The following is a 19790-nucleotide window of genomic DNA, read 5'->3' on the forward strand; positions in this document are numbered from 1 at the left end:
TGGTGCCTGAATCAAAGTAAACAGAGTTATACTATAAGTAACAAACAGGCCTAGTCAAAAGCAGATGTTTACCTGTAAGTCAGTGTCTCTCAGCACTAAAACTGCTAGCACTGCTAAAAGCACATGAAATATGTAAATATGTTCCACCTGGACAGTACAAGGATACCTCAACTTATTACATAATAAAATAGTTTGAAACAACAGGATTGAAAGCATAACAACGGGGAGTGAATAGGAATGCTTTGGAGGAAAATGTGTCATTAATGCGTAAGATGATACGTAAGGTGTGTATCATAGATTGTTTATCTCCATCTATAAATGTTGGAGTACCTTGACTTAACTCTTTGTCCAGCCTAGGGGGCAATAGTGAAATCCATACTATTGACAGAGCCAAATCCATTGTCACAGGTACAAACGCATAAGGGATCAGGGGCTGTCCTGCTACCGATGACTATTCACGTACTTCGTTCAACAATAAAACTGACTCAGGTGCTTTCATATCTTATCTGAGTCTGTGTTCTTTGGGAGCTTCCTTGAAATTTATGATGCTAGCTATCTGCACCGAACTGGCATGATATACTGAGGGAGCATATGAAAATGTACACAGCCGAACGTTTATCAAAGACGGAGCAGAAGACCTGTCAGGATGCCACACCAGTGAATCCTGAATTTATTACATTGCTATTCTTCCCTGACACATAAATCTGACTTCTACCAATATTCAGGAACAGCCAGGTTTGTCCCATCTCTACTTCAAAATTCTAATTTTTCCATTAAATACAGCTGAAACTAAAGAAACCTATAGGCTGCAAAATAATGGAACAGACTAAATTCTCAGGAATACATATTTGAGGTTTATTAAATTTACCCACTTCCCCAGCGTATTTATGTTTTCAACACTGTCATATTTACAATCTGTTTGGTTGTAATATTATTAGAAACGCCAGCTAAGTGTTACTTACCAAAGTGAAACAAAATAACACTACAAATTGTAAGCCAGAAATTTCTAACTCCTGCTGAATGATACTTATGAACTAAGAAAAAGCTTTTAGAAATCTACAAAATGGCTTCTCTGGCTGACCATATACTATGCTACATATGACCCAAGGAATAAAATGTGAAATCAATAACATGGTCAGTAGCAGGCTACACACTTATAACTTCCCATCATACCTATGGACCTGAATGGTAAGTTCCATATTGAGTAGAGAAATACACAATACATTTTCAAGAAACAGCTTTATTCCCTGGCATTATTGAATAAGTATAGATAACTGTGACAGACTGTACAACTTTCCTGGGTCCTAGAAGGAAACCCCAATAGACCTGCTTTTTCTGTTTTAAGGTTAGTCTACTCTACTGACCTTACAGCAGCACAGTTGTACTGCTGCAAGGTATCCCATGTTGCCGCTCTAAATCAATGGGCAAGAGCTCACCTATTGGCATATTTAAACCACCTCCAACAAGCCGCAGTAGCTATATCAATGGGAGAATGTCTGCCACAAACATAGTGCTGTCCCTCAAAGTAACTTAATGTGTTTTTAACATCTGACCAACAAAAGTGTGAATGTAACATAGCCTTAGTTTCACTATGAAGAGAACAGAGAAAGTCACCAAATATGATTATGGCAGTAAAGGTCTTCAGGGAACTGAGATGACCACTTGCTATAAAGGAAGTTTAAACCCAATGTGCAGATCTCTCCTTAATCTAGGAAAGCTAAAAGAGAACAGCTATATTCTACTGAGGCATGAGCCGCTTAATTCAGCTGCCTCTTGTAAATGGAGAACTTATACAAATAGGCAAGTTTTCTCTCAAAGAGGGTGTGGATCTTCAGAACAGAGAAACACGTCATTTTTTCCCCAGAATATGGATGTTTACCAAATTAAGCAGCTAAGAAGTTAAGCCTCAGATGTGTTTGTTCTGTTTATTTTTGGTTAGTTGCTTAGTCATTGCACAGCCTCAAGGTAAGGGTTCAGGATTCTGACAAGGCCTTTTAAATGGTTGAAAGTTAAACAATAAATGTGACAGCCTTTCAAAAAAATTGTGGGTGTCTGCTTCTTCCCTTAGACAAGACTCTAATGTAATGTGTGGGAAATGGGAGCTATGGCCTAGCCACAATTATGTTTTAATGCTGCCAATCAGTGTCTCCAGATTTAAAACTGAAGGACAAGCTCATTCTGTATCTTAGCCTCACAGGTGGCAGGCTCTAATGTGCAGAACAAAGAGAAATACAGGCAACTGAAGTACTAGCATACGTTCAAAGGAGAGATTTGTTGTTTTATGTTTAAGTTCCAAGTAATGCCTTAAAGAAAGATGAAACTCTGCAGTGGATGGAGAAGCTGCAATAGAGCTGAAAAGAGGTGGGCCCACTGGGGAGGAAATGTTTGTAGAGTAATCCTAAAGGAACTCTGTGCTTGCTAACTAAAAGTTAGTGATAGTGTTAATTTTTTAACATGAGCAAGGACTAGCTCCTTTCAAAAGATTGACTATAGTTGTAAAGCTGATGTTTGTAAACGAAGTTAGAAAACAAAGTGCCATCAGTTCTGTTTAAGACCTGGGCCGTTAGGCCAAATCTACACTGTAGCTGGGAGCAAACCACTCAGACAGGATAAAAAGACTGTGGCTACGTCTAGACTACATGCCTCTGTCGCCATAGGCATGTAGATTAGGCTACCAGGCATAGGAAAATGAAGCGGCGATTTAAATAATCGCTGCTTCATTTAAATTTACACGGCTGCCGCGCTGAGCCGATCAGCTGTTTGTCGGCTCAGCGCGGTAGTCTGGACGCGCGGGTGTCGACATCAAAGGGATTTGTCGACCACCCAGGTAAACCTCATCCCAGGAGGCATAGCTGGGTGGTTGACAAATGCCTTTGATGTCGACACCCGTGCGTCCAGACTACCGCGCTGAGCCGACAAACAGCTGATCGGCTCAGCGCGGCAGCCGTGTAAATTTAAATGAAGCGGCGATTATTTAAATCGCCGCTTCATTTTCCTATGCCTGGTAGCCTAATCTACATGCCTCTGGCGACAGAGGCATGTAGTCTAGACGTAGCCTGTGTTAAAAATAACGGTGGGGACTTTGCAACACTAGTACCTACCCAAACTCAAACCCACCCTAGCTGCTGGAGCTGAGATTGAGCAGCTAGCCTGTCCTCTGCCAGTACCACAATGACCATACAATTATTTTTAGCATGCTGGTATGAGCCTCACTTAAACAAATCTGTCTGCCATGCTGAAATCAGACTTTCTGCCCATACTAAAGCCGTACCTTTAATGTTTGCATAGTTAAAAGTGCATCTGCACTTTCATAATTAGTCCTATTACTCTAAGTTGACCTACCTGTAAAAGCCTTGAGGCTATGTCTACACTACCAGGTTATTTTGAATTAAATTATTTCGAAATAATTACTCCCGAAATAACTATTTTGAAATAAGCTTATAACAAGCTCCTTATTTTGAAATAATAGGCTTGGTAGTGTGGATGCTCACCTTATTATTTCAAAATAAGGGGAGTTGTTTTGAAATAACTTCCCAGTATAGACATGCCCAAAGAAAACTTCTAACCTCTTTCAAATTCTCTTCAGTTCATAATTTAATTAAAATTCAGTAGATTAGAGCCTAATGTATAATTTGGAAAAAATAAGGTCTGAATTTAGCCCTCTCAGTTAATCTATTTAGAAAATGCACATGTATTATCATCACCAGCTAGTACGCAGGCTTAAGTTTATAGGACATTATCCTTCAATGATGAATCAAATATCAAGTCACAATATTGTACCAGTACAAAATATACAATAATAAATTGAAGATTCAGTCTTTAGCAATTGAAAAATGCTATAGTAAATTCTCACTAAAGCTACTTCTACACAGTGGCGCTATTTCGGGATACCAGAGCTATCCCAAAATAGCTATCCCACATCTTAACAGCGTACCTGTTATTTCAAAATATAACGGGCTCCCTATTCTGATGTCCCTGTAAACTTCATTCCACGAGGAGTAAGGGACATTTCAGAATAGTGGGTTATTTCAAAATTTGGCATGGTGTAGACAATGCCAAATTACGAAATAAGCTATTACGAAATTGACTCAAAATAAGCTACGCAATTTGCATAGATTCAAGATATATATTACATATCAAAAAAGTCTCTTAAGTATTTATAAGTTAAAAACCTGGATATGTTTTCTTATGTAACCCTTCTGCCAGGCCAAGTAAATAGCAGCAAGGGCCGGGTTCAGTATCTAGGGGTAATATAACACCGGCTCGAGCCCCCACCCAGTGACCTGGGAAATCTTACATATACCTCTGGGTGCCTCAAAAGAGGCAATTATTCCCCTCTCGCAAGCACAGAGCCTCAGTATAGTAGCAAACCTTTAATAACATGAGGTAACCGACATCAGCATTAAATTGGGGAAACACCACAACTCAGATTTACAGACCAAACATGAGCAAAGGCCCTCCCCCCAGCCACAAATCCCCCCAAAGTCCCAAAAGTCCAACACCCCAAAAGTCTCTGCCCCAGGTTCGTGCCGCCCCAAGGTTCAAAAGTTCACCCGGCAGGGTTTCACCATCCCAACCTGGAGGGGCAGGGATCGATACACCTTATGTGGTCCGGTGGTGGCTCCGCCGATGGTTCCGCCTCTCCGTGGGGTTCTGCCACTGCCGTAAACCGCTCTGCTGTCCACCTGCACCTGCTGGTTGCCCTTGCAAGCTGCTCTGCTAGTAGCCCAGCAGCTTAGCACCAGGCTCCCCTCAACAACAGTGATTTCAGCTCTTGTCCACAGCACAGCACCAGGCTCCCCACAGCAATTTCAGCTCTCACCTACAGTACAGCACATAGTGATTTCAGCTCATAACATAAGAACCTTAGCACTAGTACTCCACTGATATTCCACAGTGGAGAGAAAAGAGTGCAATTGGTGTTGTTTAGGCCATCAGACAGGGCCCCACCACCAGGTACAAAGACCTGTCCCCAGCCTCTCTTAATTTGACTGGGTTTGGAACCCATGCCCCTTGTCTAGCGAGGGCTACTTAGTTTATGGCGAATCCCTCTGTCATAAACAGTTCCACCATTCCATTGTCCTTGATTCGCACAATCAGGGTAACAACACTTTTATCCCCCCCTGCCTCAATAACAGAGAAACTGGGGATCCCACAGTGGCCAAAGTGACCATTTGGGCTGCTGTGAGCACATACTAGACAGGGTGGGTGTGTCTATGCAAAATTGGGCTCAGCCCCTGAAGTCTCTTTGCACCACTTGCCACAGTTCACCACCAGATGTCAGGATAGAGTTTACCCTGACCCCGCTTACACTTAAGAAAAGAAAACTCAGGGGAGACCTAATAATGGTCTTCAAACATGTTAAAGGTTGTTACAAGGAGAACAGTGATCAATTGTTATCCATGTACACAGAAGGTAGCAGAAGTAATTGGAAGTAATCCAAGAAGTAATAGGATTAATCTGCAGTAAGGTTTTAAGGGGAAATAACAACTTTCTTGCTCTAAGAATAGGTAGGTACTGGAACAAGTTAATAAAGGAAGTTATAGAATTTGCACATTGGAGTTTTTTTGGAACAGGTTGGACAAACTCCTGTCAGTCTAGGTTTACTTGATCCTGCCTTAGAACTCGACGATAGACTAGATGACCTCTCAAGGTCCCTTCCAGCTCTTCATTTTCCTGCTACACCTTTTCCTATGAGTGTGACCTATAAACTTGAACATTTTAACTGTGTAATATGTACTGTGCCTCAGAGGTGCATGGATATGGAACAGAAGTTATTATTTCAAGGAATACAGGCAGTCCCCAAGTTTCTCGCCCCAGAGGACACGAGCAGCGGGACACCCAGATGCACCGCGGTCCTGCCGCCCGCATCCTCCGGGGCGAGAAAAGCTGCTCTTCGTCTCCCTGGTCTGCTGGGGGGGAGCCCCCCCCCCAGCAGATCAGGGAGATACGGAGCAAAGCCGCGGAGGGCGCCGCAGAGGGAGCCCAGCAGACCAGGGAGACGGGGAGCAAAGCCTTGGAGGACGCCAGCAGCGGGACAGCCACGGCGCATCTGGACTGTCCCGCTGCCCGCATGCTCCGCGGCTTTGCTCCCCATCTCCCTGGTCTGCTGGGGGGGGGTTCCCCCAGCAGACCAGAGAGACACGGAGCAAAGCCGCGGAGGATGCGGGCAGGACCGCGGCGCGTCTCGGCGGTCCCGCCACCCGTGTCTCCCTGGTCTGCTGGGGAGGGGGGGGCGCAGCTAGTGCGCCCCCCCCCCCCCAGCAGACCAGGCTTTTCTCGCCGAGGACGCCTGGGGTAGAGGAGCTGGGGCGCTGCTGGGTTGGTCCCGCAGCGCCGCTCCTCGGCGCTACTGGACCAACCCAGCAGCACCCCAGCTGCTCTGCCCCAGGCGTCCCCAAGTCAGCCGCTGCTGAAACTGACCAGCGCTGACTACAGGAAGCCCGAGGCAGAGTTGCTCTGCCCCGGGCTTCCTGGAATCAGCCACTGATCAGTTTCAGCAGCGGCTGACTTGGGGACACCTGTGGTAGAGCAGCTGGGGTGCTGCCAGGTTGGTCCCTGCAGCGCTGAGGTGCAGCACTGTGGGGACCTACCCGGCAGCGCCCCAGCTGCTCTGTCCCAGGCGTCCAAATTCAGCCACTGTTGAAACTGATCAGCGGCTGATTCCAGGAAGCCCAGGGCAGAGCAACTCTGCCTCGGGCTTCCTGTAGTCAGTCGCTGGTCAGTTTCAGCAGCGGCTGAATCTGGACGCCAGTTCTGACTTACATACAAATTCAACTTAAGAACAAACCTACCTATCTTGTACATAACCCGGGGACTGCCTGTATTAACTTCTGCAGAAATATTTGCTTGGATATTCTGTAGATCTCTAAGGAAGTGTGCTGCACTGATCAGCTATTTCCCAAATTTTCCCCAAGGACCCCAAAGTAGCCTCCCCCTTAGTGGGTATATAAAGCCTCCCTCAGACTTCTGGGGGGAGCAGTATACCTCAGAAGTTCTGACCCTTCTTCTTTTCCTAGCTCTCTTTGCTTTTGCTTCCCTCTGCCTGAATAAGAGTAGTGAATCATTGTATCCTTAGGCCCAGAATATATTTGTCCTGTAGACAAGGTCAGTAGGATTTACACATATTTAAACACATGACTAAGTGTCTTCCTGAACTACGCCTTAATTACTATTTAGAAAATGCCCTTCTATAATGAAATCTACGGGTAGTGAAAACACTTCAGGTTAGTGATTTGGAAACTGTGTGTGGCCAAACAAACATAAAATCAATAGTCATACTGTACTGACTTTTAAGGAAGTATTATGAAAGTTTGCTAATACTGAAAGAGTGATTATGTTAGAAATCATGTTATCATTTTCTTCTACTTTTAAAGAAAAAATTGGGAGAGTAAATCTACCGTAATAACCTAATTTTGCTATAAGCACTCATAAGATACAACCAGTAACCCAGGTGAAAGTGAATTGATAGCAATATATAGATGATCTACTGAATATCCATTTTAAAAAACTGTTCAGAGAACATTTAGGCTGCATAGCTAAGTAATTTAAGCTAGAAAATGACACTATTAAGGTTGCATATATAGTCTGACCTCTCCCCCTTGCATTACAATACAGCCTGAATTACATATTACTTCTCAGTTTTCCAATCCTTCTAAAGTACCAGAAGACCTATCTTATTCCTTACCCAGTCTTCACCAGTTTTCATACTACCAGTTTTCTCGTGAACTATTTCTTCCATGCAGTTATTGGTACTTTATGCAAAAATCTGAAGAATACTGAAAACTTGAGAGCAGAACAAAAGATGGAATTTGGCTTAATTTAGCGGAAGCTGCTGCAGAACATTCAGTTTGTCACAGCCTTGCAACAGAATTTAGATCCAACTTTCCACAGTAAAACACAAGGCCTTGCCTATGCCTCTTCATGTCTCACTCCCCCTACTAGTTGAATTATAATTACATTTTGTTCTGTAAGGTATTTAAAACAGCTTGTATGAAAGATATTTTGTAGACTAGGGTCTGATCCTGCTCCCAATTAAATGGAGAGCAGAATTTTTATTCAAGTTCAATGGGTGCAAGAATGGGATCTACAGTTCTCTCTCTCTAAACCAGCCCCATCCTTTTTATTCTCTCGCTCGCTCGCTCGCTCGCTCTGGCTCTCTGGTTCTCTATATGAAATTGCACGACTTAGGATACTTACACTGGGCCAAATGCTAAAAGGGCAAATGCTATTGACATAAATTGGAGTATTCCCAGAGTTAAAAATGAAGAACGACTTCAGGATTTCAGCCACTAATGGAAAGAGCTCATTTCCTGATGGCATTTCCTCCACAGATCTCAAGAGTGTTTCAACAGACTACCAGCTTATCCATATCAAGACCACTGTAAAAGTCAACTTCAGTTCACTTTGCCAGAAGTTTTCAGTCTAGTTTCAGATACACAGTACTCATGTACCGATTCATAAAGATCAAATATGCTGTCTGTAAGGAATGATAAATGTTTTTAAACTATAGAATTACATGGTAGATAATATGCAAATCTTTCCCCATCCTCTAGCTAACTGGGAACATGTCACTCAAGTATAAAACAGAAGCTATGTAGCTGAGCTACAGATGAATTTTCATTTTAAAAGCTTTCATTTTGCCACAGCACTTTTGTAAGTTTTAAAGTCCTTTTTTCCATTTCAAAATGTCTTATAGACTTTAATAAAAATGAAGCCATTTCTAGAGACTTTTCGAGCCACCATGAAGAATCTCTGTTGTAGAATTCTACAGGACAGTTCAAAAATCCAATAGAAAAGGCAGGATTCTTTGTTTAATTCTATGGGTTTTAGAGTAACTTTTAGAAAACTCTTCTTGGCTTTGACCCTAACTTTCAGAAGTGCCAAGCATCTGCAGCTTATTTAAGTTCAAGTTGGGCTGTGGGTGCTCAGCACTGTCTTGAAATGGGACCTTTTGTCTCTATAATAGGATTGTTCCTATTAATAATACACAGAGACATACCATCTCATAGAGCTGGAACAGACCTCAAGAGCTCATCAAGTCCAGGCCACTACCCTCACAGCAGGACCAAGTACCATCCCTGGCAGATTTGCCTCAGACCCCTAAATGGCTCCCTCAAGGATTGAAATCACAGCTTTGTATTTAACAAGCCAATGCTCAAACCACTTGGGCATCAAGTATTTCAGGCTCATTTTTGTGTCTGATCCTGATGAATGAGTTTGCTGGCCTGACATACACATATCCCAGATTTACCTGTACTTACAGAGATCTCTCTCTCCTTTAACTTTGGTGCAGTGTTTGGATATTGGGAAGAAATGTTTGTAATTCAAAGTAAAAGCTAAGGGTATTTTTACAGCCAAATCTAAAGGAAATCAGGAAACAAGGACTCTGCCTAACCCTGGCATTTCTGTTAATCTAAACTGCAATTTGTACAGTGTGTGACTGTGGAACCTATGCTTGTGGCAAGCTAAGATTGGTTTAATCACACTGTGGGCAGAGTGAAGAGCTTACAATGAGTCTGGAAGACAGTTTTATGTCTTTCAGTGTCTGAGACAACTCACTCATGTAAAAATGGTATAATTATGAAAAAAACAAATATATTGACTTGGCATTTGCAACAATTCATCATGCTGGGTGGTTAAAGTAGTGCCATTTTCCATCACTGAGACATGGCTGTGCTCTATTTATTTTTATAGCATCTGGAATCTGTTTTACAGAAGTCTGGATCAAAATCCATAGCACAGAACCAAAAAAGTTAAAGCCATGTTTCCACAGAGAGGGTTAGAGATGCTGAGTGTAAAGACCTAGGGCAGTGTTTCCCAAACTATGGACCGCAGCCTGGTACCAGGCTGCAGGAAAAAAATACTGGGCCTCAGCGTGGTTGCCGGGGTGTTCCGAGCTCCCGGAGTGCCCGTGTGGCACCGGATCCTCCAAGCTCTTGGCCGGGCTGGGCATAACCTGCAGCCTGATGTTCTGGCTCCCAGCAGAGGTGTAGCTAAGCGAGGTCGTGGGGGGGGGGGAAGAGGAGGAGGAGCAGGAGGGGAGAGCCAGCCACCAGAAGCAGCACTGTACAGGTGAATTGGGGCAGGCTTTGGAGATTTGGGGCGGGGGGCAGCTGGCGGAAGCAGAGTTGGCCGGGGGGCAGGAGGCTGGCCAGGAGATCGAGAGGAGGAGTAGGGGAGAAGTGGCTGCTGGAAAAAGAGTTTGCCTGAGACATCGGAGATGTCTGGGAGAGATTGGGGGGGCAGGCAGAAGCAGGGCTGCCGGGGGGCAAGAGGTCAGGGGTAGGGAGCTGGTCGGGGAAGATGGAGGGGGGGGAGAGAAGTGGCAGCCGGAAGCAGGGCTGGACGCGGGAAGCGGAGCTGGCCAAGGGAGATTGGGTGGAGAAGCAGGAGAGAACTGGCTGTCCAGGAGGGGGTTGGGGGAAGTGGGGCTGGCCAGAGGCACAGCGGGGGGAGCAGGGGCGGAGCAGGACCGACCCGGCCATATGTAGCTCTCAGAGCACGGCCCCCCCCTCCGCAAAGCACAAGTGAGTCCGGCCTGGGGATTCTATTGTGCCCCTCCCACCCCCCATCCCCTCGAGTAGTTGCGAACTGTCTGGCTGGCAGACACACTCGTGCAGCCTGAGCACATTTACCAGCCAGGCAATTCGAAACTACAAACTGATACATCTAGTAATAATAAAATGTACCTAATGAGAAAATACCAGACATGTTATATGTCTGGTATTTTCTCAGTTTGTTTTTTATGTGTTTATATTTTTGGGCTGCAAAAAACAGTACTGAAAAAAAAGGGTTCCAACTAAAGTAAAAAGTTTGGGAAACCCTGGTCTAACCAGCTTTCTGTCTGTCTTACACACCATTTATCCAATCCATATTCCTTAACTTGATGACAAGAATATTGTGGGTGACCATATCAAAAGCATTGCTAAAGCTGGCACTGGGGGCTGTGGGAGGACCAGAAACAACGTATTTGAATATTCATCATTTGATTAATGAATATGCAAATATGCAAATGAATGTTACCGGTCCACCAAAAGTTCGTGAATGGATTTACTGGTCCCTGTGTCAAAAAGTTTGTGAACCCCTGACCTAGGGTATGTCTACTCATCAAAGTTAATTCGAAATAACAGCCGTTATTTAACTTTAATAGCATCTACACAGGCAAACCACTATTTTGAAATAAATTCAAAATAGCGGGGCACTTAATTCGAATTAGTTAAACCTCATTCTACGATGAATAACGCCAAATTCTAAATAGCTAATGTGAAATATGCACTTTGTAAACGCTTATTTTGAAATAGAGGGTCTCCAGCCCTTCCCAGTTTCCCCTAGTGGCCACTCTTAGCAAAACCAGGAAAACTACTCTTCTCTCCCCCAGTCCCGGAGCCCTTAAAGGGGTAGATTCTGGCCACACTGCATGTGCCAGCTACAGGCCTGCCAGCACAGAGCCAGCAGTCACTGACCCTGACCAGTGGCCCCAGTATGAGCCGGGCAGCCAGATCCAGCCAGTCCTCCACTGCCCAGATGCCTAGCTCCCAGGAGCCAGTTAGGGGCCGGAGAAGGCGGGCACCTTCCTGGACTAGTGCAGAGATCATGGACCTCATTGAGGTTTGGGGGAAGGCCTCCAACATCCATGATCTCTGCACTAGACAGAGGAACATGGCCGTCTACAGCCGCATAGCTGCCACCATGGCCACAAACGGCCACATGCACACCCAAGAACAGGTGCGCATGAAAATTAAAGAATTGTGGCAGGAATATACCAGGGCCACATGGGGCAGCTCCCCAACAGGGGCACACACCTGCCCCTATTTTGAGGCCCTGGACCGCATCCTGGGGGGCGAGACGGTCCGTGCCAGCACAAGGGGCAGCGAGCCAGGAGCAGAGGGCCCTGACCAGGCCATGGAGGAGGAGCCTTCACGGAGCATGCCACACCGCCTGGACCCCCGAGCTGTCCCAGCAGCCAACTTACCAGGGTCGTCCGGGGAGGCCACAACGTGTGAGTGCCATCACTGTCCCCTTATGGGGAAGGGGCGGGGAGGAAGACCAGGGACTGCGCGCGAGGGCCTTGCACAGCAACCCGTGCACATGGGAGCACGTGCCGTGCCATCCCTGGGCAGGTGGCTCCAGCTGGCTGCTATACAGGGGCCTTGGCCTAATAGCCACACACGTGTGTGAAGAGACGTGACATTCCCCTGACCCCGGGGTGGGACACAGCAGGACGCCCTCCCTTCACAAGCCCCCTCTACACAGAGGCAGGGGACATCTCCCCCCCACCTCACCCATACTGTACACAGCACAGGGGCATGAGTGCAGTCTCAGGGCAGCTCCCTGGGATAGCCTGACATTCTGACCATGGCCTCTGTGCAAGCACATCGGCTCTGATGGTGCAGGGAATGGTCATCCTCACCTTGCAGAGGGGGGCTGGGCTTCACCCACTGTGCCTCAGGGATAACTGACCACTTCTCTTCTTTCTTCACAGCCGCACCAGCTGCAGGTGCAAGGCGCACCACCCCCACCCGGAACGTGCTCCCACACATGAGGTCTCCACAGGAGGACCAGCTGAACTATGCAGGGGTACCGAGAGCAGCACCTGGGGGCGCTGCAAGCCCTGCACCACACCCTCAACTGCTGGGTGGAACTAGATTTAGCGCTCCAGCGGGTGCAGTTTGCCTAGGGTCGTGCCATATGTGCCCATCTGCAGACCCTGGTGCAGAGTGCACTGCCTCCTGCTGCGCCAGCACCTGCTGCCTCCCCACCTCCCGCTCCTTCTCCCACTCCTTCTCCCTCTCCTGCTTCTCCCGCCTCAACCTTCTCCTCAATCTCCACACCCCACACCTCACCCTCCACGCCCTCCTCCCCATTCTCCTGGGGACACCGAGGCCCCCGCATCCACAGTGCTGGGAGAAAGTTGGCCACCCCACCCCTGAGCTTCCCCTCCCCCTTCTTCCCCTAGCTTCCCCCTTCCAGCTCCCTCCTCCCAGGTTTCCCCCTCCCCTCTCCTGCCTCCTTTCCCCAGTATCCCCAGAGTTTCATACACTCCCCTCCCCCAGTTTTGTTAAATAAAGACAGTTTGTTTATGAAAAAACATGTATTTTATTTTACATTAGGAAGGGGTAGGGGAAGGGAGGGGTTAGTGGAAGGTCATGAGGGTGGAATGAGGCACAAGCCTCCAGTGGAGGTTTTTAGTGCTCCTCAGGGTGGAAGCTCTCCTGCAAGGCCTCCCGTATCCCCCGTGATGGGCCTCCCGGCTGGCAGCCATGTGGGACTGCACACACAGGCCAGCTAAGTGGTCGGCCTCTGCCATCCAGGCTGGCAGGAAAGCCTCCCCCTTCTGCTTACACAAGTTGTGCAGCACACAACACACTGCCACCACGTGTGGAATATTCCGCTCGGAGAGGTCGAGGCGGGTATGGAGGCACTAAAACGGGCCTTCAGCCTGCCGAATGCACCCTCCACCATGGTGTGGGCCCTGCTGAGCCTGGTGTTAAAGGCCTGTCGGGAGGAGTTGAGGTGTCCCGTGTAGAGCTTCATGAGCCACGGTTGTAATGGGTAGGCCTCATCCCCCACCAGGCAAACAGGCATGTCCACGTCCCCGACTCTGATGTGGTGGTTGGGGAAGAAGGTCCCAGCATGCAGCCTCTGGCACACGGAGGAGTTGCGGTAAACCCATGCGTCGTGTGCTTTGCCGGACAAGCCCATGTTAATGTCCACAAACTATCCCTGGTGGTCAGACACAGCCTGCAGGCTTACTGAGAAGTATCCCTTCCAGTTTATGTAGAGGGAGGCCTGGTATTATGGGGCATGGATGAGGACCTGGAGGTTGGGCTGCCGCAGAAGCTGCCAGGCAGTCTCCAGCACTTGCTGCCAGGCTTTCAGAAAAAGATACAAAAGAAGCACTAGAGTGCCCACGGGCAGCTCTGGCTTCATGGTGCCGAGTGCTGTGGTGTCCCAAGTGAGGGCAACCAAGCAGGCAGAGAGAAAAATGCTTTGCTGTCCCTCAGCGAGGTAGGCAAGCAAGCAGGGAAAGCTGAGAACCAGCTGTCCAGGGGGGTCCTTTTAAGCACAAGCCTCAGATAGCCTCAGTCAGCAGCCACACAAAGCAACTACTGACCTGATGCCCTGCTGGACCTGGTTTCAGCTGGCCTTAAATGTGATTTAGCATCCAATCAGTGTGGACGCGCTATTTTGATTTAGCAAAAAGCTATTTCGAATTGCATTTTGTGTGTAGACGTGTTATTTCGAATTAAGATATTTCAAAGTAATGCTGTAGTGTAGACATACCCCTCGAGACTAGAATCTGTGTCTGCAGAGCCTGGGGAGGTTGATATTCCCACAGTGCCCCTACAGAGGCATTGCTGGAGAGCAATAGGGAGAACAGGCACTGCAGGAAGTACTGCCTGTAAAACCCAGAGTGACAATTCCCTGCATCCCTCTGATTGACGTAGAAGTTGTCTGGGCAGTCACAGAGACCGAGGCCTGTTATTGTGCATCTACACAGCACTTTAAATTTGAAATAAGACACGCAATTTGCATTACACAAATTGTGTATCTTATATCAAATCTATTTCAAAATAGCTTATTTTGAAATTTGGAGTGTCAACACAGTGCCCATTTTTGAAATAACGCACTATTTTGAGCCATCCCCTAAACTTTGTGCAACGAGGTTTACCGTGATGGCAAAATAGCATGCCCATTATTTTGAAAAATATTTCAAAATAATGGGCAGCTTGTATAGATGTGGAGTAGCTATTTTGGGATACCTTCCTGTGCTGGACTTCACCTAGTCTCCTAATCTCTAGTCTCTATCTGCAACCAGACCTCAATCCTGACTCTTGCCTCTCAGTTTTAATATAGTACTGCCTCTGATCTCTGGTCTCCGGTCTCCAGCACCAGCCTGAGTCTGACTCTTGTTTATGGAGCCTGCCATATGATTCTTCTAACTCCATCCCAATCACATCTGTCCCTGGTGGGCAGACCTAACTGGTGGTTCTACCTAGACAGGTTCTTATAGTAAAACCCATGACTTGTCTGTGAGCACTGCCATAATGAAAATGGTCCTGGCACCTATTCTGGTATAATTATCTTCTAAATAGATTGACCCACCGAGCCCAGATCCAGCTTCTACAGCTGAATTATTCTGGCACACATGTGCAATGTATTACAGGCAGTCCCCGACTTACGCGGATCCGACTTATGTCGGATCCGCACTTACGAACGGGACTCTCGCCCCGGAGGTCGAGGTAGCGGATTGCTACCTGCGAGCTCCGGGGCGAGAAAGCCCCGTTCGTAAGCTGCTCCGGTGCCCCTGGTCTGCTGGAGACCATCTCCAGCAGACCAGGGGCACCGGGCGGGTTCCCGCGCTTCTGAGGCTTTGCCAGAGCAAAGCCTCAGGAGCGCGGGAACCGCCGCTGCTGCCGCTTGAGACCGGGTGCCTGTGGTCTGCTGGGGACCGTCCCCAGCAGACCACAGGCTCCGGGACTCAAGCGGCAGCAGTGGGCAGGTTCCCGCGCTCCTGAGGCTTTGCTCTGGCAAAGCCTCAGAAGCGCGGGAACCCGCCCGCTGCTGCCGCTTGAGTCCCAGAGCCTGTGGTCTGCTGGGGACGGTCCCCAGCAGACCACAGGCACCGGGACTGAAGCCGCAGCTGCGGGGGGGGGGGGGTCCCGCGCCTCTGAGACTTTGCCAGAGCAAAGCCTCAGAGGCGCAGCACCCCGCTGCCACTGCTGCTCTGCTCCCCGTGTCCCTGGTCTGCTGGGGGGGGGGGCGCGGATAGTGTGCCCTCCCCCAGCAGACCAGGCTTTTGTTTTGGACCCTGGAGCAGAGCAGCTGGGGCGCTGCGGATTGGTCCTGCAGCACCCGCTCTGGGCACTACTGGACCAACCCGGCAGCACCCCAGCTGCTCTGCCCCAGGTCCTGATTCAGCCGCTGCTGGTCAGTTTCAGCAGTGGCTGAATCAGGACGCTTGGGGCAGAGCAGCTGGGGTGCTGCTGGGTTGGTCCAGTAGCGCCAAGGAGCGGTGCTACTGGAGCAACCCAGCAGCACCCCAGCTGCTCTGCCCCAGGCGTCCCCAAGTCAGCCGCTGCTGAAACTGACCAGCGCTGACTACAGGAAGCCCAAGGCAGAGTTGCTCTGCCCCAGGCTTCCTGGAATCAGCGCTGATCAGTTTCAGCAGCAGCTGACTTGGGGAAGCTTGGGGTTCTTAAGTTGAATCTGTATGTAAGTCAGAACTGGCGGTCAGTTTCAGCAGCGGCTGAATCTGGACTCCAGTTCCGACTTACATACAGATTCAACTTAAGAACAAACCTACAGTCCCTATCTTGTACGTAACCCGGGGACTGCCTGTATTGATAAGGGGAATATCGAGAGTAAGAGCTTAGCATAATATATACTGCAACGCTCAGCAAATTATTTTAACAGGGCTGTCAAATCATTTAAAAATATAACTGTGATTAATCAGAAAATTAAAAAGATAATTGTAATTAATTGCGACTTTAAACAACAATAGAACACTTTTATATAAATATTCTTGGTGTTGGGAGAAGTGCATGTATGTGTGTGTTAGAGGGAAGTGTGTGTGTGTGTGTGTGTGTGTGTGTGTGTGTGTGTGTGTGTGTGTTGGGAGAGTGCTGTCTCTTTATGAAGAGGACTCAGGAGTGAGGAGCCTGAACACTTTTTCAGCCAATAGCACTCACTCCGGAGCCCACAGCAGACAGGGAACACCCTAACATCCACCTTCCTCCAGCCTTGTATGTGCAGCAGACAGGAGGCAGGCTCAAATCTGGAGCTGCATGGCCAGGGAAGGCTCCATGGGGCAGGGGGAGGAAGAGCAGGGAGCAGTAGTGGAGCAGAGCAAAGCAGCGGGAAGGGAGGGAGCAACTATATGCCTCTGGGGCACGGATGATCCTTCTCCCACTGCTAGTTTATATATATTTATATATAAGGGATCCTATTATTGTTTAATAGTGTGCTTAAGACCACCCTGGTTTGTGATTAAAACTCATTTAAAAAAAATAACTTGTTAATTTGTCTTAACTTAATCATGTGTCCTAACTGCGATTGATAGCCCAAAGTATTACTTTTATTATAAATATTTGCACTTAAAAAAAATGGTAAGTAGAATCATGAAGGGATTTATATACATTTAGCAAATCTGGCATGCAAATACTTTGTAACACTGGCTACAACAGAGCAGTGTGAATGCATGTTTTCACTTTCAGGTGACTGTAAATAAGAAGCATGTATCATTATCCTCCTGTAAATGTAAACAAACTTGTTTGTTCTAGCCACTGGCTAAATAAGAAGTAGGACTGAGTGATCTCATGGGTACTAACATTTTACATAGTTTTGTTTTTGAGTGAAGTTATGTAAAAAAAAATCTACATTTGTAAGTTGTACTTTACTATAGTACTTGTATGAAGTGAACTGAAAACTATTTCTTTTGTTTATCATTTTTACAGTGCAAATATTTGTAATAAAAACTATCTAAAGTGAGCATTGCACACTTTGTATTCTGTCATGTAGTTGACATCAGTATATTTGAAAATGTAAAATAACATCCAAAATATGTATAATACATTTAAATTGGTATTCCCTTGTAGTTTTATCAGTGCAATTAAAAGTGTGATTAATTGAAACTAATTTTTAATCTAGTTAATTTGCTTTGCATTAATCACTTGAGTTAATTGTAATTAATTGACAACCCTAATTTTCAAACATTCATAACTTAATCAAATCCACCAAGTTCTTTTGGAACTAGGTTTTTCACTGCTTCTTAGTGAAGTGTATTCCCAAACCAAATGCAAATTTTTAAACTTCAAATGTTTCAGAAGAAAATCTGTGGGGGTTTTTTAAGTCTTAGGAAAAACTGGAGTGGCAAATGTCCTATTTTCTGCTCTTCTTCACATCAAATGCTGAACAACTTTTGCTCAAACTGCATATAAAAAAAGTTCTCCTTCAGGCAAAGATCCAGTAGGGGCACATACCACTTTCTACTAGCTATTCTAGTCTGTATATTTTAAGGACTGTAAAAAATACACTAGAATCTCAGAACAGCAGACAATTAAGATGATTGCTGCATTTTTCTAACTTGATAGTTTGATGGTACTGTTTAGCTACTGCAGGAAATGCAGTAAAGACTTCTTGTCTTTCTTTCAACCTTGATTAAACCATGACTTTCCATTTTAAATAAAAAATCTCTTTAAAATACTATGTTGTCTCACTCCTATTGAGAAGAGGGTTGGGGTTTTGGGGTTGTGTGGTTTTTTGTTGGTTTTTTTGCAAACATCATCAGCACATAAAATCAGACAGCTCTGTAATTTTTATTCTATCATGGCCCATGTATCCATCTGGAGCAATTATATACTATGTGCTGTAATGAGGATTATGATACTTGCATCATATTTAATTTTGGAAAGTACTTGATTATGTCCTTTGACATGAATACAATTTCTCACTGCTGAGAAATAGGGCTATGCATTGTGAAAGACACTAAAATTAACTTATTCTGAGTTAGAAACAATATCCAAAATGTAGTTTCACATTTTTAGAGAAATGCAATTAGCACCAGTATGTTACATTGTCTTGAAAAGGAAGCTGAGTCCAGCTCCCTTTTACTGTACTTCCTGACATATCTTGTTTCTTCTATACTGCCAACAGGTAGAAAGCCCTTGATTAGGTCGGCCCTCTTTCTCTAAAATGGAAATAGGACACCAGGTCAGAAATGATCAGTGCTCAGGGAAGTTAAGTTACAGAATACCAAAAATATAAGGCAGTTTCATATATTTTCATATATACTTGTCTTGCCATTTTTTCAGGGTATGAAGATGCTTGATATGAGCTGTATTTTATCCAACAATGCTATTTTTCTGAGAGTTTGCTTATCTTTTAGCAACTTGTCATAGAATGCAACATAGTTGAGGGAAAAGTTAGCACACATGCAAGACCGCCTTTATGGTGGAGACATTCAGATGCAATTTTTCAGAAGAGAATCATAGAACCATAGAGCTGGAAGAGACCTCAGAAGGTCATCAAGTCCAGCCCCCTAAGAGCACATATTTACTATATATTTGAGAGAGTTTGTCTGTCTGTCCATCTGTTTGTGTCTGTTTGTTTGTTCAAGAACTTCTCCTAAACTGTAAGAGCTAGAACCACCAAATTCAGTATACAGCGTCCTCATATCATAACTTGAAACAATGTAAGGATTTGGCTGTGCCAAGAGAATGGGACTTGCCTAGAATAAGACTGCATCTCATAAAAACAAACAGAAAAGAGACAGAATCACCAAGCAGGTGAAAGGGGTTGGCTGGGGGGTGCACCCCCTCTCCCATCCAGCATTGCACCAGCCCTGAGCCTTCCACCCCCCAGGCATCCTTTAGAGAGGATATGGGAGCTGAAGCTCCCCCCACCCTCAATCCCAGATTCATACAGGGACGTTGATGGTTGTTCCCCTTTGTCAGGGAGCAAGAGGAAAGTGCACAGTTTGCTGCACTCCTCACTGTGGCTGGTTAGTGTAGAGGACAGACAAACCTGGACCTGCTTCAGTTGGGGGACATGCACCTCTAACTTGGCTATGTCATCTAGAGCTGCAGCAGGCATGGAAAAGTACTTTTTTCTTGGCCCAAGCTTCTCTCCCAGGGTCAGCCTGCATAATGAACCCTTCATCCCCAGCCCAGCCCAAGAGCAATGGTTTAAATGAAGCATGTACACTTTCATTTTATTTTCCAAAAAACATACATTAATTGAATTAAGGACCTGAGCAACACCAGATAAATCTTCTAATCACTCATCAT

At 46.2% G+C, this 19790-nt stretch overlaps 1 long non-coding RNA gene across 1 annotated transcript in view; it reads right to left on the reverse strand.

The window, feature by feature from the left end:
- Positions 1–18571: 18571 nt before the first annotated feature.
- The window catches only part of LOC142823089 (uncharacterized), a 35970-nt gene continuing 34751 nt past the window's right edge, over positions 18572–19790 (reverse strand). Inside the window, exon 4 of the long non-coding RNA XR_012898433.1 lies at positions 18572–18691. This is a non-coding gene — a long non-coding RNA (uncharacterized LOC142823089). The remainder of the gene's footprint in view (positions 18692–19790) is intronic.

Source organism: Pelodiscus sinensis, chromosome 1 (genome assembly GCF_049634645.1).
Source record: "Pelodiscus sinensis isolate JC-2024 chromosome 1, ASM4963464v1, whole genome shotgun sequence".
Lineage (NCBI taxonomy): Eukaryota > Metazoa > Chordata > Testudines > Trionychidae > Pelodiscus > Pelodiscus sinensis.